This window comes from Pinus tabuliformis, chromosome 2_2 (assembly GCF_031772625.1).
Source record: "Pinus tabuliformis cultivar Carrire ecotype Pingquan chromosome 2_2, CPIR1, whole genome shotgun sequence".
Lineage (NCBI taxonomy): Eukaryota > Viridiplantae > Streptophyta > Pinopsida > Pinales > Pinaceae > Pinus > Pinus tabuliformis.
Genome location: NC_142300.1, coordinates 932,472,008 through 932,496,776, shown reverse-complemented (window position 1 = coordinate 932,496,776; position 24,769 = coordinate 932,472,008).

Genomic DNA, 24,769 nt, shown 5'->3' with positions numbered 1-24,769 from the left:
TCAGTCTTAGCAATGTTAGGATCATTTCCATGCTTACTTAGTCTAGATAACTAGATGATAAAATTCAAGGTATAATTAGGTCTCTTCTGCAAGTAATGTGTGTTAATTCGTAGCTAGGTAATTTCATGTCATTTCATAGCACTTTCTATTCAACACTTTCATTTCCTTAACATATAAATCATTTACTCTATGCATTAAAGATAGATTTACATTCACTATCAGTAGTCAGCCTCCCTCTAGTCAATAGAGGACTTTTTTGAAAAAACCTAGTGGTCTATCGCCTCAATTGAGAGGTGACAAGAGTAGACTGTTGCATCTACTGTCCATATAGCACTGTCACCTCGAATTTTGTATGAACCCTGGGTTGATAAAGTAAAGTTGGTCACCCTAGGAGTTGCATCATCCTTGCTACAATATTGGGGCTCATCAGTTTTTAGCATCGTTGTTGGGGAGGTGTCTAGGTAGATGTAATTCTTGCTTTCCTTTCTATTTGATATTCAATAAATAGATGCAATTCTTGCTTTCCTTTTGTTTTGCATTCAATAGATAGTTGCAATTTCTGCTTTCTTTCCATTTTGCAAGTAGTTCCATTCAAAAAATAGTTGCAATTTCTTCTTTCTTTCCATTCTACAAGTAGTTCTCAAAAAACCCTAAAATAAAAAAGGAAAAAAAAAAACAAATTTCTTTCATGCCTCGTAGGAGTAGAGACAACTTAGGAAAAAATTTGCCAAATACCCCCACACCATCAAACAACCAACCTTCCCTCTTCTTCGGTGGTTGTGAGCTAGAGGACCCATTAGGTGAACAATGAGAGATCTTTGAAGAGCCTATTGGGGAAGAAGAAGAATAAATTATTCCACTAACCTACACTATGGATAAAAATAGAAATGGGATTAAAAACAGAAATGGAGCTGAAAACAGAATTGAGGGTGACTTTCCCATTAGAGAAACTAATGGAGATGGTAGGATGAAAAAAATAAGCCCCTCTTCCTTTCCTCACTTCCATGGTTCAACCTCGGAGGACCTTGATACCTTTTTGTTTGAGTTTGTTTTCATTTTCAGAACTTATGATTATACCTTTGACGACCAGAAGTTGAATTTGTTTCCATCCATCATTAAGGATGTAGGCTTGTGTTGGTTCATGGGTTTACCTAGGGACAACATCACTACCTGGGCTCAAATGCAACAAGCCTTCAACAATAAGTACAGGGATTATTGTAGGTCCAAAGACACCAAAGAGGAAATATTTAGAATGACCTTGGGACATGATGAATCTTTGGAATATTATGAGGAAAGGTTCCAACTCAGCTACAAAAGGGCCAGATGCACCCTCGATCCTGAATCACTCAAGCTAGTCCTTCTTAGAGGGATCAGGGAAGATCTCCTAGAAACCCTAAACATGTTGTTGGGAGGGGACATCTACTAGTTATCTTATGATGATATCAAGACAATTTTCAAAAATCATTCTAGGGCAGCCAGAAAGAAGGGTAGGGCTAGTCAAGCTTTGGCTAGTTCATCCTCCTCCAACAAATCCATCAAAAGTGAAATTGGGAACATGTTGGAAGAATTTAAGAGTGAAATGATGCATACCCTTGTTCTTCAAATGGACACCATGCAAATCAAGAGGAAGCATGAGGAAGTAGAGAGAGCCATAGTTGTCTTTTTCCCTAAATGCACTAGGAGGCACCCTACAAATGAATGTCCATTGAATCTTATAGAGATCTGCTCGGTCTGTGAGGAGAACCACTCCATAAACAAGTGTCCTTCTCTGCTTGGATTGAAAGCTGTGTATCAAGGAACTAAAGGTGTGACTGAACAACTCTACTATATCAACCAAAGGAGACCTCAAGGAACTCGACCATACTAGCAAGGCATGGAAGGGGTATCTTATTCATATTACAACCCTAACCAGAATGCATCCATTCCCTTGGTGTCCTCCTACGCATCCTTCATGGTCCACATCTTCTCCCTGGTATTTTGCACCTCAATACTATTCCCAACCTATCAATCAACCATTTCAGCCATATGCTCCCCCACAACCTCAGCGGAATACACCAACACAGGGGTGGAGGACCCCATACAACCAATCTCTAGCCTTACTACCTCCACCTCCATCTCAGCCACAAATCCTCACGCTACTCCACCTAAGAAACCTCAGATGCCTACTCAGCGAAATTCAAACCTGAACAAGAAGTAGACACATCAAGTCTATAGTGGAGAGACATCCTACCCTACCTATGCTATGGAAATTCAAGAAATCAACCTCAGATATGGAAGAGTGCTTCTAGATAATCAACCTCCATCTCCACCTGAGGAGCTTGAAGAGGAAAAGGAAGAGAGTGTTCCTCAAGCCAATCCACCTCCTTTTCCTAAGAGATTAATCCATCCTAGCCAACACACCCCAAAAGAGACCAAACTTCTGGGTGAATTGAAAAACGTGTGTGTTAAAATCCCACTCCTCCAAGCTATAAAGGATGTCCCCATCTACAACAAGTTGATTAAGGAGAAATGCTTCAAACATATTGGGTGGAGAAAGAAAGACACCCCTACCATTAATGTCATTGGACAACTGTCTGACTTAATATTGGGGAGAGTGATCTACTCAAAGTATGGAGACCCTGGAAGTCCTGTGGTAGATGTGCACATCGATGGTATCATTTTCCACCATACCTTGATTAATATTGGGGCTACCATAAATGTGATGACTAAGGAGACTATGCTTAAATTGAATCTCTAAGGATCATTAAGTAAGACCACAATAGTCTTGCGGCTTGCAGACAGATCCACAGTAGCTCCTGAGGGATTTGTTGAGGATGTGATGGCCTCCATTGATTCCTGGGAATGCCCTAGTGACTTCTTAGTTCTCCACCCTAAGACCAAGTTCAATGGTTATCCTCTCATCCTTAGAAAGCCATGTCTAGCCACTGCTAATGCTTCCATAAGTTGCAGGGCTTGGAATATGACCATTAAAAATGGGAATTTGTCCAAACAATTGGCCTTGTACCCTCCTTCTCAACCATCTCTAGAGCATGACTTACCTTTATGGTTGGAAGAGGTGGAGGAATATGAAGTCTACTATGCCACATCTTACCCGATCTATACCCTAGATGATACTGTAAGAGGGGGGCAGCCTGATGAAGATGACATGATTGATAAAATCCTCCAGAATCAGCCCCCCAACACCATGTCTCTTGATGAGTTAGTAAAGAAAGCTAAAGATAACCCTTGGAAAGATTTGTTCCTAGCTAACTCAAGTCTTACTCATGTCAAGATAATATATTTTGGTCTAGCTAGAACATTGAAAATGAACCCTTCTCTCTCTGCACATTAGGAAAAGGAGTTATGTGACATGCTAAGAGAGCATATGGATGCATTTTCCTAGAGTTATAAGGAATTTAAGGGAGTGCACCCTTCGGTGTGTACTCACCACATTTACATTAAGGAAGGCTGCAAGATAGTGCATCAACCTTAGAGGAGAATGAACCCAACCCTCAAAGACATAGTTAAAGAAGAACTGCAAAAGTTGTTGGATGCAGGGTTCATTTACCCCATCTCAGATAGTGAGTGGGTGTCTCCTCTAGTTCTAGTCCCAAAGAAGAATGGAAAATGGAGGATCTATGTGGACTACAGAGATTTAAACAAAGCCACCAAAAAATACCATTTCCCTCTACCTTTCATTGATCAAGTCTTGGATGGTCTTGCAGGAAATAAGTTCTTCTCTTTCCTGGATGGATTCAGTGGTTACAATCAGATCCATATCAGCCTAGAGGACCAAGATAAAACCACCTTCACTTGTCCTTGGGGTACCTTTTCTTATAGGGTCCTTCCTTTTGTATTATGTAATTCCCCTACCACTTTTTAGAGGGAAATTCTGAGCATCTTTGCAAAGCTAGTCCATGACTCTGTAGAAATTTATATGGATGATTTCACTCCCTATGGGTGTGATTTCCTAGAGGCTCTCTCTAACTTGGGGAAAGTATTAAATAAATGCATTGAAATGAACCTATCCCTTAGTCCTGAGAAGTGTGATTTCTTAATGAATGGAGGGATTGTTCCTAGTCACTCAATATCCCAGGAAGGACTACAAGTGGACCCAAATAAAATTGTTTTCATAAAGAGGGTCCCTACTCCTCAGAAGTAGAGGGATGTTAGAAGTTTCTTGGGCTTAGCTGGATACTATAGGATATTCATAAAGGACTTCAATAAAGTAGACTCACCTTTTTTTGGAATATTGGCCAAGGACTCTGAATTTTTCTAGTCAGAAAGTTGCCATTAGGCCCTATAAACCTTAAACGACAACTTGACTAATGCACCCACACTTCGAGGCCCAAGTTGGGCTCTTCCTTTCCACATACATGTTGATGCCTCTGACAAATATATAGGATAATATCTAGGCCAGATAGATGATAAGTTTCCTTATGCCATTTATTTCATTAGAAAAAATATGTCCAAGGCTGAATTGAACTATACTTTGACTGAAAAACAACTCCTAGTTGTTGTCCATTCCTTGAATAAATTTAGACATTACATCACTGGTTACTAGACCTTTGTACATATTGACCACGCTATTATTAAATAATTGATTAACAAGCCTGATGTGAATGCCAGAATTATTAGATGGTTGCTCTTATTACAACAGTTTGATCCAACTATCATTGATAAGCCTCATAGAGAAAATGTAGTTGCAAATTTTTTGTCTATACTTGCTTTTCCTGTAGGTGAGGAAGGAATGGTTGATGATCAACTGCCATATGAGCATTTATTTTCTATTTCAACTCTCTCTCCATGGTTTTCTAGCATAGCCAACTACTTAGTGGTTGCATAGTTCCCTCCAAATCTGTCCTCCAAGGAAAAGAGAAAAATTATAAGAAAGAGCGCTCCATTCACTTGGATTGGGGGAAATCTCTTTAAGCTAGGCCCAGATCAAATTTTGAGGAGATGTGTCTTTGACAACCATCTCGCTTGTCATGATGGCCTTGTGGAGGTCACTTTGTAGCCATGGTGATAAATTTCAAGGTACTACAAGCTGGCTACTACTGGCCCACTCTCCACCAAGATGCAAGAAGATACACCAGTCGATGTGACTAGTGCCAAAGAATGGGGAAACCTACTCCCAGGGATGAAATGCCTTTGTAACCTCAAGTGACTCTTGAGCCATTTAACAAGTGGGGCATGGATTTCATTGGGCCCATTGATCCACCATCAGGGAAGAAAAAGTACATAATTGTGTGCACTAATTATTTGACAAAAGTGTGTTGAAACCAAGGTTGTCAAGGTAGCAACAGAAGAGAAAGTGGTTGAGTTCTTAAGGGAGAATGTATTTTACAAGTTTGGGTACCCTAGAGAGCTAGTCACTGATCAAGGAGCTCAATTCACCTCACACCTGATTGAAAATATGTTGAGGCAGCATAAGATCAAACACAGGAAGTCAACTTCTTATCATCCTTAGGCCAATGGACAAGTAGAGGTTACCAACAGAGCATTGGAAGGCATTCTCACCAAGGTTGTGAGTAGAAACAGAAAATATTGGGCTAACAGACTAGTGGAGGCCACTTGGGCCTATAATACAACCTGGAAGAAAACCATTGGCTTCACCCCTTATGACTTGGTCTATGGGAAGAAGGCTCTGCTCTCCATTGAGTTTGAGTACAACACTTTGAGAATGGAAACACAGTTGGATTTGGATGTTACAAAGGAACATCAAGAGAGGTTGCTCCAGCTCAATGGTTTAGATGAATTCAGGATGCAAGCCCTCCTACACACAGAAGTTACTCAAGTACAAAGAAAGGTTTGGCATGACAAGAACATCAAAGACAAAGTTTTTCAAGAAGGTGATTGGGCTCTGCTATATGACTCCATGTTCAAGGACTTCAAAGGAAAATTTATGACTTGGTGGTTGGGCCCATATTTGATAGAAAAGTGCCATGACAATGGGGTTGTACAAATAAGGACCATCGATGAAGAAGGTATCCCTTCTTTGTCAATTGATACAAATTGAAAGCCTATAAAAGACCTCTATCAAGGAAAGAGTTCATCAGTACCATCAGTAAGGAAGTGAATGTGCTTGGAAGTGTCTCAGCTTCCAACTCACCAAATTCTTGAACACTGTTTTTATTTTTGAAAAAAATGAAAAAAGAAAAAAAAAACAATAAGGGACCTAAGTGAAAACCTCTATGAGGTACCTGAGGCCAACTTTTAGGTTGAAAACCTCCTTATGGTAGCCCAAGAGTGAAAAAAAAAAAGAAAATAAAAAAGACCCTTCGGTGAAAACCTCCCTTGAGGCGCCTAGGTCAGGCAAATAGGTTGAAAACCTCCTTTGAGGTAACATGTGTGTCTTAAAAAAAAGGGAAAAAAAAGAGAAAAGAAAAAAAAAAAACAAAATGCCATGGAAGGGACCTTAAACCTGCCCACTAATAAAATTTTATGATTTTTGCAGGTTTTTGAAGGAAGCAAAGGACTGAGAGTTTAGGGGAAAACAAGCCCAGCATCACCCCATTCTTCCTCCATACACTTCATATCTCCCATGCCTAGTATGTCTCCATCATCCATCCTCACTTCCAGGAATCAAAAACGAGTTTTTATGCAGTTTTTTTACCCCTATAGGGTTTCCTATAGTTACTATAGGAGTTTCCTGTAGTACTACAGGAATTTCTTGTAGTACTACAGGAATGAAATTCCAATTGGAAAATGATGATGCAAGTTTGTTCTAGTTTGAAAGAAGGGACCATACACCTCGCCATCTCTCACCCAACACAAGCTCATGGCCATACCAACCTTTGTGTCCATAAAAAACAACTCAGAAAAATAAAAAAGAAAAGAAAAAGAGATTCCAAGGGCCATGCCATCAATGGCCTCACTCACCTACCACTCCATATCCTCCATTTCCATCCTTCCACTCCTACATCACCACCCATTCCTCCTCCAAGTGAAAAAAGAAAAAAATGATGAAAAAGGCAGCTATAGGATTTATTGTAGTAACTACAGGAAACCTTGTAGCAGGTTGTGTTCTCACAACAACAGTTTCTCCATGCACTCTCCTTCAACACCCATGCAAGAAAAGAGCTTGATCACCCCTATAGACACTATGACTCCTATCCAGAGCTCAACAGCAGCAACAGAGACCAAGCACCTGGACACAACAACAAATAAGACAACCACATCAACAAGAAGAAATATATAGAACATTGACCAAGGAAAAGCACTTACCTCAACCAAAATAAGCACAGCAGAGTTACCCTCCAGCATGCATCAACCAAGAGAAGGAAGGCACATGTATGGCACCTCATCTGAATTCTTCCCTAAGTACCATATCATAAAAGTGTAGGAATATGAAAAAGTTTGATTTTATAAGTTGGAGGTGGCTAGTTAACTTGGCTACCCTCATCTCAAAAAAAAAAAAGTGAACCCCTAGTCAGCATGACACATGGCAATATCACATCAAGAAGAATGAGTTGAAAATGTGGTTGAGTTAAGTGGTGTGAGAGTGGGTGATGATTACGAGGGGATGATGCATGATAACTAACGGTGGGCCAACAGTCATAAATAAGAAATCTCGTACACTGCAAGCCAATACAACACTCCAAGGAATCAACCATAAATAGAAAACATTCCAAACTCTCATGCACCATTTGTTCATTTTGAGATCAGAGAAGATCGGGACCACCTTGGAGAGCCATCGAGGAGGCAAACCTATCTCAGCCACCCTACAGGAAACATAACTATAGGAACAACTACAGGAAATGCAGGGAGCTACAGGAAACAATGGAAATTCACAAAGAACATTGAAAGGGGGTGCCTAGGGTCCAACTACTTAGAAATTCTCCTCATCCAAAGCACCATGATAGGTAGGTGGCCCATATCTCCTATGCTTTGAATTGATAGCTAGGAACAGAAAAATCTGAGTTTTTAAGTGATTACAGTGGGCCTGGGAGTTTTAAAAGAATTGTGAACAGTTTAAAATTTGTGTGGAGATAGAAAGAAATTGCAACCATCCACCACTATTATAAACTCTCAGTCACCCTAAAAACTAAGGCTAGCCTACCAAACTCCCTACAGTCAACCAACCAGAAAAGGGACATGACAGGAGGGTTTAACAGAAGGGAACCCACAGAGACATCCAAGATACACCTCCATCCCCCTATGGTAGAAATATTTAGAAGGCATAACTGGTTGGGATTCTTTGAGCTGCTCAGAGGGTATGATGATGATGTAGCTCAAGAATTTTCCATGGCACTTAACCCTCAGGCTAGAATTAGTGCTACTACTATGGTAAGAGGACTATCAATTAAAATTACCCCCGAAGTAATTAGCATAATCACTACACTTCCTCAAGGGGTTCCATGGAGAAAGGAGAATAAGGTTGCAAGCACTTTTGCAAAGAAAAAACTTCTTCTCAAGGGATAAAGAGCCAATTGAGGATAAAAATGGGATAAGAAAGGAAAGCCTTCCCTAACCTTGGAATGAGGTGAGCTATCATATTCTCAAATATATCTCTTGTGAAGGGAGGCTCAGTATAATCTATGGCTATCAATTTAGACTCCTCCACGGGTTGATATTTAGAGAGGAGATACCCATTAACAGAAGACTCATTGTACCCTACTTCTTGCTAAAATAAATAATAGACATGAGCCTAAAGGTCCAAGAGGGAAAACATCAGCAATTGGAACACCATGGACTTATTAACACAATACTAGAGGATGCCTTGAGCTAGCTAAGAATCCCCACTCAATGGTCCACATTTAGAGGCATGGACAAAGGGGTTGTGATTGAAATACAAGCCCTTGAATATGATAGGGACAATACCTCTAGTGCTGAAGAGGAGGAAGAAGAAGATGAAGAAGAACCATGAAGAGGAGGAAGAAAGAGAGAAAATAGAGGAAGAAGAAGAAAAAGAAGGAGAAGAGGGGAAAGGTGAAGAGAAAGAATAGAAGGAAGAAGCAACCCTTAAGGAACACACGAAGGAAAGGGAGGAATCTCCAAGGTTGTCTCCTGAACCCACTAGGAGGGAGGCAACTGTTTCCATGACTACCCTAAGCACACCTATCAAGTCAAAAGGAAAAAGACAAAGGAAGACTTCCATTTATTTCAAAATAAGGAGGAGCACTAGGATCAAACAAGCGAAACCACAAACACCCACCAAGACTCCAATAACAATTGAGGACTCACCAAAAGAGCAAGAAAAGCTTGTTTCCCTAGAAATAAAAGGTGAAGAGGGAACATCAAAATAAGATTCCCCAAAGTCTCCCATCACCTATGTTAGGAGAAATGTCACCAGGCTAGAATCAGCAAAGAAAGACAAGGAACCTTTGACCCCATTTCAGAAAGGAAAAATCCTCCTAAAGGATCCTCAAATAGTCCTATAGGAAAATCTATCAGCACTACAAGAAACACAAAAAAATCAGCAGGAAGGACATCAATAACAGATGGAAGGAAAGGAAGCAACAACACAAGTGCAGGAGGGGGAAGCTTCTCCAAAGACATATAATGGAAAGTCCCAAAAGCTATAGGAACCTAGCCCACAACCCAATCTAAGCTCTTATTACAGATTCATTGAGGGAGGCAGAGTAATACCACAAAAATTTTCCATCCCTCTCTTCTTTGAGCTTGAGAAAGAGAGAGGAAGGACACATCACTGGATGAAAATTTCCAAATCAAAGAAGGTAGAGGATGTGGGCCATATGGAAGAGAATCTACTAGAGATGGGAAAAGAGTTGAGTAAGATAAGAGATAGGGAACGAATTATGAGATCTCAACTAGAGGTAGAAAACACATGGCTAAGGAGGCAGTTACAGGAAAAAGAGAGCCAATTGGCCACCATGGCAAGCCTCTCCATGGAGGCACTCTAGTGCAGGATGCCACCAAAATCATATGCCTTGTACCTCAAATATCAATGGCTGCAATTTCAGATAAAGACACTAGCACAATAGGGGACTATGCCTTTCCAAGACTATAGGCAATTCATTGAACTATGTGACAAGAGCACCCTAGAGGATAAGGCCAAGATATCTGAATTCTACTTGCACAACTTGGCCTTAACAAACTTGAATGTGTGGGACCCCAATGCAAAGTTGGGGGACTTAAAAATAATGGCCCTTGCATCATGGATGATTCATGAGGAGGCCAAGGCTAAGGAGGTGATGAGGGTGTTGGAAAGAGAAGAAAGGGAGCCCCTTTACATCAAAGCAGAAGAGATAAATTCAATGACTGTCATTAGCATCCACAACATCATCGCTAATGATCTCGAGCTTGCACCAAAATACCTAGCTACACAAGAGAAAACAATCACACATTTTGAGAAAACCTTGAGATTGCTAGGGATGAAAGCCAACAAGCATGCCAAAGGAGATGGGGGACCCTACCATACAACCTAAGGATCAGGGAGAATCATTCCCCTAAAAGGATTAGAGATGCACTAGAAAGGACCCCATTGTATAAGAATGCACTGTAGAGATTCAAAATCAATTGGATTGGTTTGAAACTCAGTCCACCCTTGCTATTGGGTATGCTAGAAGGTATAAATGAGGAAGAGGAAAGAAAGCAGTGGGAGGAAATAGAGAAACATGCAGGGTTTTATCCACAAGAGGAAACTCCATCAACAAAGGCTTGGGATGTCAGAGAGGCCACAAGAGCTATGAAAGATATGGACATAGACTAAGTTGCTCAGAGGATGAGAAACACTTTTAGTAGGGGGGTGATGATGAGGCTCATCAATAGGTAAATTATATGGGCCTTAATGCCACTCTCCAGCTTATTAAAATCAACTTTTCTCACATTTCTTTACATATTTTATTATATTTTTCTTAGTGAGAAGGGTAAAGGTGAGATGTTATGTCATGTGGCCTAATGTGCATTAATTGCAGGATTTGGAGCAGTTTTGGGCTAATTTAAGTGCAGGAACTTGAAGTAGACAAGAAAGAGGGATTTTAGGATATTGGGTCTCCCTCCTTAACTCCTCAATCACTCGAAGATTCCTCCACCAGATCTCATCAGCTCAGAGTTACAAGCAGCCAAGCCCACCGAGTTCATTGGCAGCCAAGCCAATGATAGTTGAAGACAAGTCAATCTCGAGTTTGGGAGCCAAGCCTCCCTAATTTTAAGGAAGTTGTTGGTAGCTTCAGTTGTATAAATAATAAGGCCTAGGGCCTCATTAGGATTCAACTTTTTATTGTAGCCAAAAGGCAATTTTGATCTTAAGATATACTGATTTTTATTCTCATGTTATTTTTTACATTGTGGTGATAATGAAAAGGGTTTCTTTGATCTAGCACTGAGTTGAATCACAAGGCTGAAGATCTTGGGTTAGGGCCCAACCCTAGCAACAGAGGTTCCTCTTTTTGTACATGTATCGTTAGATTAGAATCATAGATTAATTTTTGAAGTTATCTCTGTTTTATTTAATTTACAAGTCATTGCATGATTGGTTAGTTTTGCTTCCATTGAATCTTATAGAGATCTGCTCGGTCTGTGAGGAGAACCACTCCATAAACAAGTGTCCTTCTCTTCTTGGATTGAAAGCGGTGTATCAAGGAACTAAAGGTGTGACTGAACAACTCTACTATATCAACCAAAGGAGACCTCAAGGAACTCGACCATACTAGCAAGGCATGGAAGGGGTATCTTATTCATATTACAACCCTAACCAGAATGCATCCATTCCCTTGGTGTCCTCCTACGCATCCTTCATGGTCCACATCTTCTCCCTGGTATTTTGCACCTCAATACTATTCCCAACCTGTCAATCAACCATTTCAGCCATATGCTCCCCCACAACCTCAGTGGAATACACCATCACAGGGGTGGAGGCCCCCATACAACCAATCTCTAGCCTTACTACCTCCACCTCCATCTCAGCCACAAATCCTCACCCTACTCCACCTAAGAAACCTCAGATGCCTACTCAGCGAAATTCAAACCTGAACAACAAGTAGACACATCAAGTCTATAGTGGAGAGACATCCTACCCTACCTATGCTATGGAAATTCAAGAAATCAACCTCAGGTCTGGAAGAGTGCTTCTAGATAATCAACCTCCATCTCCACCTGAGGAGCTTGAAGAGGAAAAGGAAGAGAGTGTTCCTCAAGCCAATCCACCTCCTTTTCCTAAGAGATTAATCCATCCTAGCCAACACACCCCAAAAGAGACTAAACTTCTGGGTGAATTGAAAAACTTGTGTGTTAAAATCCCACTCCTCCAAGCTATCAAGGATGTCCCCATCTACAACAAGTTGATCAAGGAGAAATGCTTCAAACATATTGGGAGGAGAAAGAAAGACACCCCTACCATTAATGTCATTGGACAACTGTCTGACTTAATATTGGGGAGAGTGATCTACTCAAAGTATGGAGACCCTGGAAGTCCTGTGGTAGATGTGCACATCGATGGTATCATTTTCCACCATACCTTGATTAATATTGGGGCTACCATAAATGTGATGACTAAGGAGACTATGCTTAAATTGAATCTCTAAGGATCATTAAGTAAGACCACAATAGTCTTGCGGCTTGCAGACAGATCCATAGTAGCTCCTGAGGGATTTGTTGAGGATGTGATGGCCTCCATTGATTCCTGGGAATGCCCTAGTGACTTCTTAGTTCTCCACCCTAAGACCAAGTTCAATGGTTATCCTCTCATCCTTAGAAAGCCATGTCTAGCCACTGCTAATGCTTCCATAAGTTGCAGGGCTTGGAATATGACCATTAAAAATGGGAATTTGTCCAAACAATTGGCCTTGTACCCTCCTTCTCAACCATCTCTAGAGCATGACTTACCTTTATGGTTGGAAGAGGTGGAGGAATATGAAGTCTACTATGCCACATCTTACCCGATCTATACCCTAGATGATACTGTAAGAGGGGGGCAGCCTGATGAAGATGACATGATTGATAAAATCCTCCAGAATCAGCCCCCCAACACCATGTCTCTTGATGAGTTAGTAAAGAAAGCTAAAGATAACCCTTGGAAAGATTTGTTCCTAGCTAACTCAAGTCTTACTCATGTCAAGATAATATATTTTGGTCTAGCTAGAACATTGAAAATGAACCCTTCTCTCTCTGCACATTAGGAAAAGGAGTTATGTGACGTGCTAAGAGAGCATATGGATGCATTTTCCTAGAGTTATAAGGAATTTAAGGGAGTGCACCCTTCGGTGTGTACTCACCACATTTACATTAAGGAAGGTTGCAAGATAGTGCACCAACCTTAGAGGAGAATGAACCCATCCCTCAAAGACATAGTTAAAGAAGAACTGCAAAAGTTGTTGGATGCAGGGTTCATTTACCCCATCTCAGATAGTGAGTGGGTGTCTCCTCTAGTTCTAGTCCCAAAGAAGAATGGAAAATGGAGGATCTATGTGGACTACATAGATTTAAACAAAGCCACCAAAAAATACCATTTCCCTCTACCTTTCATTGATCAATTCTTGGATGGTCTTGCAGGAAATAAGTTCTTCTCTTTCCTGGATGGATTCAGTGGTTACAATCAGATCCATATCAGCCTAGAGGACCAAGATAAAACCACCTTCACTTGTCCTTGGGGTACCTTTTCTTATAGGATCCTTCATTTTGTATTATGTAATTCTCCTACCACTTTTTAGAGGGAAATTCTGAGCATCTTTGCAAAGATAGTCCATGACTCTGTAGAAATTTATATGGATGATTTCACTCCCTATGGGTGTGATTTCCTAGAGGCTCTCTCTAACTTGGGGAAAGTATTAAATAAATGCATTGAAATGAACCTATCCCTTACTCCTGAGAAGTGTGATTTCTTAATGAATGGAGGGATTGTTCCTAGTCACTCAATATCCCAGGAAGGACAACAAGTGGACCCAAATAAAATTGTTTTCATAAAGAGGGTCCCTACTCCTCAGAAGTAGAGGGATGTTAGAAGTTTCTTGGGCTTAGCTGGATACTATAGGATATTCATAAAGGACTTCAATAAAGTAGACTCACCTTTTTTTGGAATATTGGCTAAGGACTCTGAATTTTTCTAGTCAGAAAGTTGCCATTAGGCCCTATAAACCTTAAACGACAACTTGACTAATGCACCCACACTTCGAGGCCCAAGTTGGGCTCTTCCTTTCCACATACATGTTGATGCCTCTGACAAATATATAGGATAATATCTAGGCCAGATAGATGACAAGTTTCCTTATGCCATTTATTTCATTAGAAAAAATATGTCCAAGGCTGAATTGAACTATACTTTGACTGAAAAACAACTCCTAGTTGTTGTCCATTCCTTGAATAAATTTAGACATTACATCACTGGTTACTAGACCTTTGTACATATTGACCACGCTATTATTAAATAATTGATTAACAAGCCTGATGTGAATGCCAGAATTATTAGATGGTTGCTCTTATTACAACAGTTTGATCCAACTATCATTGATAAGCCTCATAGAGAAAATGTAGTTGCAAATTTTTTGTCTATACTTGCTTTTCCTGTAGGTGAGGAAGGAATGGTTGATGATCAACTGCCATATGAGCATTTATTTTTTATTTCAACTCTCTCTCCATGGTTTTCTAGCATAGCCAACTACTTAGTGGTTGCATAGTTCCCTCCAAATCTGTCCTCCAAGGAAAGAGAAAAATTATAATAAAGAGCGCGTCATTCACTTGGATTGGGAGAAATCTCTTTAAGCTAGGCCCAGATCAAATTTTGAGGAGATGTGTCTTTGACAACCATCTCGCTTGTCATGATGGCCTTGTGGAGGTCACTTTGTAGCCATGGTGATAAATTTCAAGGTACCACAAGCTGGCTACTACTGGCCCACTCTCCACCAAGATGCAAGAAGATACACCAGTCGATGTGACTAGTGCCAAATAATGGGGAAACCTACTCCCAGGGATGAATTGCCTTTGTAACCTCAAGTGACTCCTGAGCCATTTAACAACTGGGGCATGGATTTCATTGGGCCCATTGATCCACCATCAGGGAAGAAAAGGTACATAATTGTGTGCACTAATTATTTGACAAAAGTGTGTTGAAACCAAGGTTGTCAAGGAAGCAAAAGAAGAGAAAGTGGTTGAGTTCTTAAGGGAGAATGTATTTTACAAGTTTGGGTACCCTAGAGAGCTAGTCAGTGATCAAGGAGCTCAATTCACCTCACACCTGATTGAAAATATGTTCAGGCAGCATAAGATCAAACACAGGAAGTCAACTTCTTAGCATCCTTAGGCCAATGGACAAGTAGAGGTTACCAACAGAGCATTGGAAGGCATTCTCACCAAGGTTGTGAGAAGCAGCAGAAAATATTGGGCTAACAGACTAGTGGAGGCCACTTGGGCCTATAATACAACCTGGAAGACAACCATTGGCTTCACCCCTTATGACTTGGTCTATGGGAAGAAGGCTCTGCTCTCCATTGAGTTTGAGTACAACACTTTGAGAATGGAAACACAGTTGGATTTGGATGTTACAAAGGAACAACAAGAGAGGTTGCTCCAGCTCAATGGTTTAGATGAATTCAGGATGCAAGCCCTCCTACACACAGAAGTTACTCAAGTACAAAGAAAGGTTTGGCATGACAAAAACATCAAAGACAAAGTTTTTCAAGAAGGTGATTGGGCTCTGCTATATGACTCCAGGTTCAAGGACTTCAAAGGAAAATTGATGACTAGGTGGTTGGGCCCATATTTGATAGAAAAGTGCCATGACAATGGGGTTGTACAAATAAGGACCATTGATGAAGAAGGTATCCCTTCTTTGTCAATTGATACAAATTGAAAGCCTATAAAAGACCTCTATCAAGGAAAGAGTTCATCAGTACCATCAGTAAGGAAGTGAATGTGCTTGGAAGTGTCTCAGCTTCCAACTCACCAAATTCTTGAAGACTGTTTTTATTTTTGAAAAAAATGTAAAAAGAAAAAAAAAAAAATAAGGGACCTAAGTGAAAACCTCTATGAGGTACCTGAGGCCAACTTTTAGGTTGAAAACCTCCTTAAGGTAGCCCAAGAGTGAAAAAAAAAAGAAAATAAAAAAGACCCTTCGGTGAAAACCTCCCTTGAGGCGCCTAGGTCAGGCAAATAGGTTGAAAACCTCCTTTGAGGTAACATGTGTGTCTTAAAAAAAAGGGAAAAAAAAGAGAAAAGAAAAAAAAAAAAACAAAATGCCATGGAAGGGACCTTAAACCTGCCCACTAATAAAATTTTATGATTTTTGCAGGTTTTTGAAGGAAGCAAAGGACTGAGAGTTTAGGGGAAAACAAGCCCAGCATCACCCCATTCTTCCTCCATACACTTCATATCTCCCATGCCTAGTATGTCTCCATCATCCATCCTCACTTCCAGGCATCAAAAACGAGTTTTTATGCAGTTTTTTTACTCCTATAGGGTTTCCTATAGTTACTATAGGAGTTTCCTGTAGTACTACAGGAATTTCTTGTAGTACTACAGGAATGAAATTCCAATTGGAAAATGATGATGCAAGTTTGTTCTAGTTTGAAAGAAGGGACCATACACCTCGCCATCTCTCACCCAACACAAGCTCATGGCCATACCAACCTTTGTGTCCATAAAAAACAACTCAGAAAAATAAAAAAGAATACAAAAAAGAAAAGAAAAAGAGATTCCAAGGGCCATGCCATCAATGGCCTCACTCACCTACCACTCCATATCCTCCATTTCCATCCTTCCACTCCTACATCACCACCCATTCCTCCTCCAAGTGAAAAAAGAAAAAAATGATGAAAAAGGCAGCTATAGGATTTCTTGTAGTAACTACAGGAAACCTTGTAGCAGCTTGTGTTCTCACAACAACAGTTTCTCCATGCACTCTCCTTCAACACCCATGCAAGAAAAGAGCTTGATCACCCCTATAGACACTATGACTCCTATCCAGAGCTCAACAGCAACAACAGAGACCAAGCACCTGGACACAACAACAAATAAGACAACCACATCAACAAGAAGAAATATATAGAACATTGACCAAGGAAAAGCACTTACCTCAACCAAAATAAGCACAACAGAGTTACCCTCCAGCATGCATCAACCAAGAGAAGGAAGGCACATGTATGGCACCTCATCTGAATTCTTCCCTAAGTACCATATCATAAAAGTGTAGGAATATGAAAAAGTTTGATTTTATAAGTTGGAGGTGGCCAGTTAACTTGGCTACCCTCATCTCAAAAAAAAAAAAGTGAACCCCTAGTCAGCATGACACATGGCAATATCACATCAAGAAGAATGAGTTGAAAATGTGGTTGAGTTAAGTGGTGTGAGAGTGGGTGATGATTACGAGGGGATGATGCATGATAACTAACGGTGGGCCAACAGTCATAAATAAGAAATCTCGTACACTGCAAGCCAATACAACACTCCAAGGAATCAACCATAAATAGAAAACATTCCAAACTCTCATGCACCATTTGTTCATTTTGAGATCAGAGAAGATCGGGACCACCTTGGAGAGCCATCGAGGAGGCAAACCTATTTCAGCCACCCTACAGGAAACATAACTATAGGAACAACTACAGGAAATGCAGGGAGCTACAAGAAACAATGGAAATTCACAAAGAGCATTGAAAGGGGGTGCCTAGGGTCCAACTACTTAGAAATTCTCCTCATCCAAAGCACCATGATAGATAGCTGGCCCATATCTCCTATGCTTTGAATTGATAGCTAGGAACAGAAAAATCTGAGTTTTTAAGTGATTACAGTGGGCCTGGGAGTTTTAAAAGAATTGTGAACAGTTTAAAATTTGTGTGGAGATAGAAAGAAATTGCAACCATCCACCACTATTATAAACTCTCAGTTACCCTAAAAACTATGGCTAGCCTACCAAACTACCTACAGTCAAACAACAAGAAAAGGGACATGACAGGAGGGTTTAACAGAAGGGAACCCACAGAGACATCCAAGATACACCTCCATCCCCCTATGGTAGAAATATTTAGAAGGCATAACTGGTTGGGATTCTTTGAGCTGCTCAGAGGGTATGATGATGATGTAGCTCAAGAATTTTCCATGGCACTTAAACCTCATGCTAGAATTAGTGCTACTACTATGGTAAGAGGACTATCAATTAAAATTACCCCCGAAGTAATTAGCATAATCACTACACTTCCTCAAGGGGTTCCATGGAGAAAGGAGAATAAGGTTGCAAGCACTTTTGCAAAGAAAAAACTTCTTCTCAAGGGATAAAGAGCCAATTGAGGATAAAAATGGGATAAGAAAGGAAAGCCTTCCCTAACCTTGGAATGAGGTGAGCTATCATATTCTCAAATATATCTCTTGTGAAGGGAGGCTCAGTATAATCTATGGCTATCAATTTAGACTCCTCCACGGGTTGATATTTAGAGAGGAGATACCCATTAACAGAAGACTCATTGTACCCTACTTCTTGCTAAAATAAATAATAGACATGAGCCTAAAGGTCCAAGAGGGAAAACATCAGCAATTGGAACACCATGGACTTATTAACACAATACTAGAGGATGCCTTGAGCTAGCTAAGAATCCCCACTCAATGGTCCACATTTAGAGGCATGGACAAAGGGGTTGTGATTGAAATACAAGCCCTTGAATATGATAGGGACAATACCTCTAGTGCTGAAGAGGAGGAAGAAGAAGATGAAGAAGAACCATGAAGAGGAGGAAGAAAGAGAGAAAATAGAGGAAGAAGAAGAAAAAGAAGGAGAAGAGGGGAAAGGTGAAGAGAAAGAATAGAAGGAAGAAGCAACCCTTAAGGAACACACGAAGGAAAGGGAGGAATCTCCAAGGTTGTCTCCTGAACCCACTAGGAGGGAGGCAACTGTTTCCATGACTACCCTAAGCACACCTATCAAGTCAAAAGGAAAAAGACAAAGGAAGACTTCCATTTATTTCAAAATAAGGAGGAGCACTAGGATCAAACAAGCGAAACCAAAAACACCCACCAAGACTCCAATAACAATTGAGGACTCACCAAAAGAGCAAGAAAAGCTTGTTTCCCTAGAAATAAAAGGTGAAGAGGGAACATCAAAATAAGATTCCCCAAAGTCTCCCATCACCTATGTTAGGAGAAATGTCACCAGGCTAGAATCAGCAAAGAAAGACAAGGAACCTTTGACCCCATTTCAGAAAGGAAAAATCCTCCTAAAGGATCCTCAAATAGTCCTATAGGAAAATCTGTCAGCACTACAAGAAACACAAAAAAATCAGCAGGAAGGACATCAATAACAGATGGAAGGAAAGGAAGCAACAACACAAGTGCAGGAGGGGGAAGCTTCTCCAAAGACATATAATGGAAAGTCCCAAAAGCTATAGGAACCTAGCCCACAACCCAATCTAAGCTCTTATTACAGATTCATTGAAGGAGGCAGAGTAATACCACAAAAATTTTCCATCCCTCTCTTCTTTAAGCTTGAGAAAGAGAGAGGAAGGACACATCACTGGATGAAAATTTCCAAATCAAAGTAGGTAGAGGATGTGGGCCATATGGAAGAGAATCTACTAGAGATGGGAAAAGAGCTAAGAAAGATAAGAGATAGGGAACGAATTATGAGATCTCAACTAGAGGTAGAAAACACATGGCTAAGGAGGCAATTACAGGAAAAAGAGAGCCAATTGGCCACCATGGCAAGCCTCTCCATGGAGGCACTCTAGTGCAGGATGCCACCAAAATCATATGCCTTGTACCTCAAATATCAATGGCTGCAATTTCAGATAAAGACACTAGCACAATAGGGGACTATGCCTTTCCAAGACTATAGACAATTCATTGAACTATGTGACAAGAGCACCCTAGAGGATAAGGCCAAGATATCTGAATTCTACTTGCACAACTTGGACTTAACAAACTTAAATGTGTGGGACCCCAATGCAAAGTTGGGGGACTTACAACTAATGGCCCTTGCATCATGGATGAGTCATGAGGAGGCCAAGGCTAAGGAGGTGAAGAGGGTGTTGGAAAGAGAAGAAAGGGAGCCCCTTTACATCAAAGCAGAATAGATAAATTCAATGACTGTCATTAGCATCCACAACATCATCGCTAATGATCTCGAGCTTGCACCAAAATACCTAGCTACACAAGAGAAAACAATCACACATTTTGAGAAAACCTTGAGATTGCTAGGGATGAAAGCCAACAAGCATGCCAAAGGAGATGGGGGACCCTACCATACAACCTAAGGATCAGGGAGAATCATTCCCCTAAAAGGATTAGAGATGCACTAGAAAGGACCCCATTGTATAAGAATGCACTGTAGAGATTGAAAATCAATTGGATTGGTTTGAAACTCAGTCTACCCTTGCTATTGGTTATGCTAGAAGGTATAAATGAGGAATAAGAAAGAAAGCAGTGGGAGGAAATAGAGAAACATGCAAGGTTTTATCCACAAGAGAAAACTCCATCAACAAAGGCTTGGGATGTCAGAGAGGCCACAAGAGCCATGAAAGATATGGACATAGACTAAGTTGCTCAGAGGATGAGAAACACTTTTAGTAGGGGGGTGATGATGAGGCTCATCAATAGGTAAATTATATGGGCCTTAATGCCACTCTCCAGCTTATTAAAATCAACTTTTCTCACATTTCTTTACATATTTTATTATATTTTTCTTAGTGAGAAGGGTAAAGGTGAGATGTTATGTCATGTGGCCTAATGCGCATTAATTGCATGATTTGGAGCAGTTTTGGGCTAATTTAAGTGCAGGAACTTGAGGTAGACAATAAAGAGGGATTTTAGGATATTGGGTATCCCTCAACTCCTCAATCACTCGAAGATTCCTCCACCAGATCTCATCAGCTCAGAGTTACAAGCAGTCAGGCCCACCGAGTTCATTGGCAGCCAAGCCAATGATAGTTGAGGACAAGTCAATCTCGAGTTTTGGAGCCAAGCCTCCCTAATTTTAAGGAAGTTGTTGGTAGCTTCAGTTGTATAAATAATAAGGCCTAGGGCTTCATTAGGATTCAACTTTTTATTGTAGCCAAAAGGCAATTTTGATCTTAAGATATACTGATTTTTATTCTCATGTTATTTTTTACATTGTGGTGATAATGAAAAGGGTTTCTTTGATCTAGCACTGAGTTGAATCACAAGGCTGAAGATCTTGGGTTAGGGCCCAACCCTAGCAACAGAGGTTCCTCTTTTTGTACATGTATCGTTAGATTAGAATCATAGATTAATTGTTGAAGTTATCTCTGTTTTATTTAATTTACAAGTCTTTGCATGATTGGTTAGTTTTGCTTCCATTAGTTGGAGAAGTAGATCAATGTTACAGTAGTGAAAGAAAAGACTTCAGAAAATCTTGTGACAGTGGCCTCATCCTCATCTCCCTCATGGGATCATGGTTTGAGGGCCCCACTCTCATAGCCCCAAAAACAAATTTATCTTTTGGTTATTACATAGCTTAGGATTTCTTGTTGAGTATATCATTGTTAATGATTTCTTAGAATCACCTACAATTTTCATTTTGGTTTCTTGAGTTTGTTGTAGATTAGAAAGCATTCCATTCCATAGATTTGATCCATTAGCCATCAATAAATTAGTTTCTCAAATTCAACTCATCTTTTCCACATTTACATAAAGTTGTGCATAAATGAAGAAATGAATATGTGTTGTTGCAGGAGTTGTTGATCTGCAGGGAGGAACTCATTCCACCAGCCTCATCTAAGTCTTCTCCACCTCTCGCCAAATCCTACCAATCACCAATTCATATTTCTATTTTGTAGCCACAGTGGACGACCACCTTGAGCAAATCCAACCATCCTTAAGATTTGGGATGATCCTTGGGTAGTGTGGACCATCCCCATACCTTATTCCACCATCATACACCTTCCCAGTACTTCCTTTCACCTTCCCTACCTTCCTACAACTTTCATCTAAGTTACTTGTAGTAAACTAGGAAATCTTGTAGTAACTACAGATCCTGAAGCAACTACATGAAACCCTGTAGCAACCTGTTTTAGACTGTTTTGGTCAGAAATGATGATCAGAGCCTAGGGTAGGCCTTCAAATTGACCTCCATACCCCTCAATTCCATTTTTGACCAGTTCCCCCATACGTTCCTACCCTGCAAAAGATAAGCATGTTTAGCTTAACATTTACATTTCTAAATTGAAAACCAAAAGACTATTTTCTGCAATATTTAGCTAGTGCATTGATCCAGGAGGATCTCGTCAGATCAGTTACACAGTTTCAGTGTCATTGTTAGTAATTCAGTCCAGTGTCATTTAGTTTCGACAATATTGTTTATGGATCAGGTTGTTCAGGTGATGTCTATGGTTTTTTATGGTGTTCAATTAATATGGTGTTGTACCTGGTTGTCGACAAGTGTTCATCGTCAGTTCCACCAGGGTTTATCATCAACATGGGATCGTCGTCTGCCTCGGAGGATTTCGTTGTCGAAAGTCTGCCAAGATATGGTTTGTCTTCCATGTTGCCAGGTTTGGTTGTCATCTTCAATTTACAATTTTCGCAAATGTCACTTTGTGACAATTTGATGTAAAAGGTTATTTTTAAAAATTAACCTAATCCAAACCTAAACCCTAGCCCTAAAAGCTATGGAGGAAAACCTCAAAAAAACCTAAAGACCTAAAACCCTAATACATTACCTCTATGCATTAAAACATGTATTAAACATACATTAAAATGCATTAAAACAACATAAAAAAACACCTAAATCTAATTACTAGGCCTAAGTCATAACCCTATTGGTCTATTGTATTACAAACAATGCATAAACAAAACAAAATCTATGTTTTCAAACCCTTGGGCTATGAAATACATTACAAAAACATTGTAAACATTATAAAGAGTCCTAGATCACCATCTCTAGACCGCAGCGGGACTGTTGTCATGTGAACAAGCGGAGAATTCAGTCTTAACCATATCCGTAACCGCTAAGTCTGACCACGTTGGAACCGCAGTCACCATGTGATCAGTATGTAAGCCTTGGAGTTAACCGCATCGCAGATGGCAGTCCCCTGACCGCTAACTGTAACCGCGGTGGGAACTATGCCATGTGAGCAGCTGCAGGGATTAATCGTCAGGGTTAGTGTCAGGCAGTCAGAACCGTTAGCAGCACTGTCGTTGGATAACTGTCACATTCAAACCGTCGCCACACCGCTAGCCAAAACCACCGGAGGGTGACTGCAGAGTTGGCAGCCTGTGATTAGACCACGGCTATCACATGCCAACGGTTAAGCCATTGCACACATTTTATTGACAGTTAGCGGAAATGTTATAACATAAGGTTTATAATTGGGTTTTTTTGTTGCAGTTTGTTAAAGAACTAATGCGATGATCTTGTAAAGTGTTCTAAGGTGGAAAAACCTAACAAGACTGAAACCAACAAACCCTGAAGTTAGCTCATACACTCCTAAAAATAGCCTGAGGAGGTTGGAATGTATTTGCAAGGTTTAAAAGGTTGTTTTGCACATTGAAGTGGACATTGGTGGTTTTGGGTTTTTGGATGCAGGTTCTAAAGGTTATAGTTGTTTTTGTTTTCAGTGTAACAGGAGCATCCGGAGTCGGAATTGGGAACCGTGATAGGCATTGGAAAGATCGTTTAGAAAGCTATCCTTTGACAATAACCAGAAGTGTCTACGTACACATTCAGTTCAATAAAATTTTTGTGTAATCTACCTCCTTGGTTTCAATCCTAATAAAGCGGTCGCCCATCTTGAAAGCGGACACGGAGATGTACTCCATTAGGGACGAACTCCGTAATCAATACTATTGTCTGGTATCACTGTTTTTTTGTTGTTTTCGCTTCAGTTTTGCATCTTACTTATGTTTTAAAAACTATCGTAAAGTCTTTATTCTCAAGAAGTTCTCTCAGTTTCCGCACTTTCAGTTAACATTCTATTCATTAATGGCATAATCAATTCTACATCAGTTTTAACATATGATCATTTCAGATCATATAATTTGGTATCAAAGTAGGTTGTGTTTGTAGAATTTTCCATTGAATGTTAACTAGGTCAAAGTCACAACGTGGAGAAGGAATCCTTGAGCAGATTGATCCAGAGATTGGAAAGCAACGAGTCATTCATAAGTCGACCATGACAGGATCTGATGCAGGTGAAAATACTGAAACTAAGATGAGTGATGAACAGTTTCAACAAGCATTATTGACTATGCAGCAAATGTTGGGAGAACTCTACGAAGACAAGAAGGCGAGAGATGCGGCTTCTTCTTCAAAGACATCGAAGAAGGAAAAAGGTAAAGGCAAGGCTGATAAACCACCTTCACCTCCATCATCTCCATCATCATCTTCTTCTTCTTCTTCCAGTGCAGAATCTGAAATAGAAAAGAAACCTAAGAAAACATCTCTTTTGAAACTTGATGTAAAATTTGAGTTACCTATTTATGATGGCGAAATGAATCCTGAAAATTTAGATAACTGGATTAAGCAGTTAGAAGTGTATTGTTGTATTCAGAACATTTCTGATGATAAAACGAAAATTCAGTTAGCTACACTTAGAATGGGGGGAACAACTTTAATCTGGTGGGAAAGTAAAACTCAGATAGATGTAAAGCGTAAAGGAAAAGTCATCTCTTCATGGTCTAAGTTTTTAAAAGCTCTTAGGAAACAATTCTATCCTTTAGGATACATGCGGGAAGCTGTTATTAATTGGCAGCATTTGGGGAAAGGTAAAGGGAAAAGTTTTCAGGAGTTAACTCAGGAGTTCAGAAAGAAAGCATTGGCGCTTGGTATTTCATTGGATACACGTGAAACTTTATTAAAATACATCGGCAATTTACATTCATATTTTCAACATACTTTATTGATATTTAATCCTGATCATTTTGATGAAGTGTGTGTTCAGGCCATACATATTGA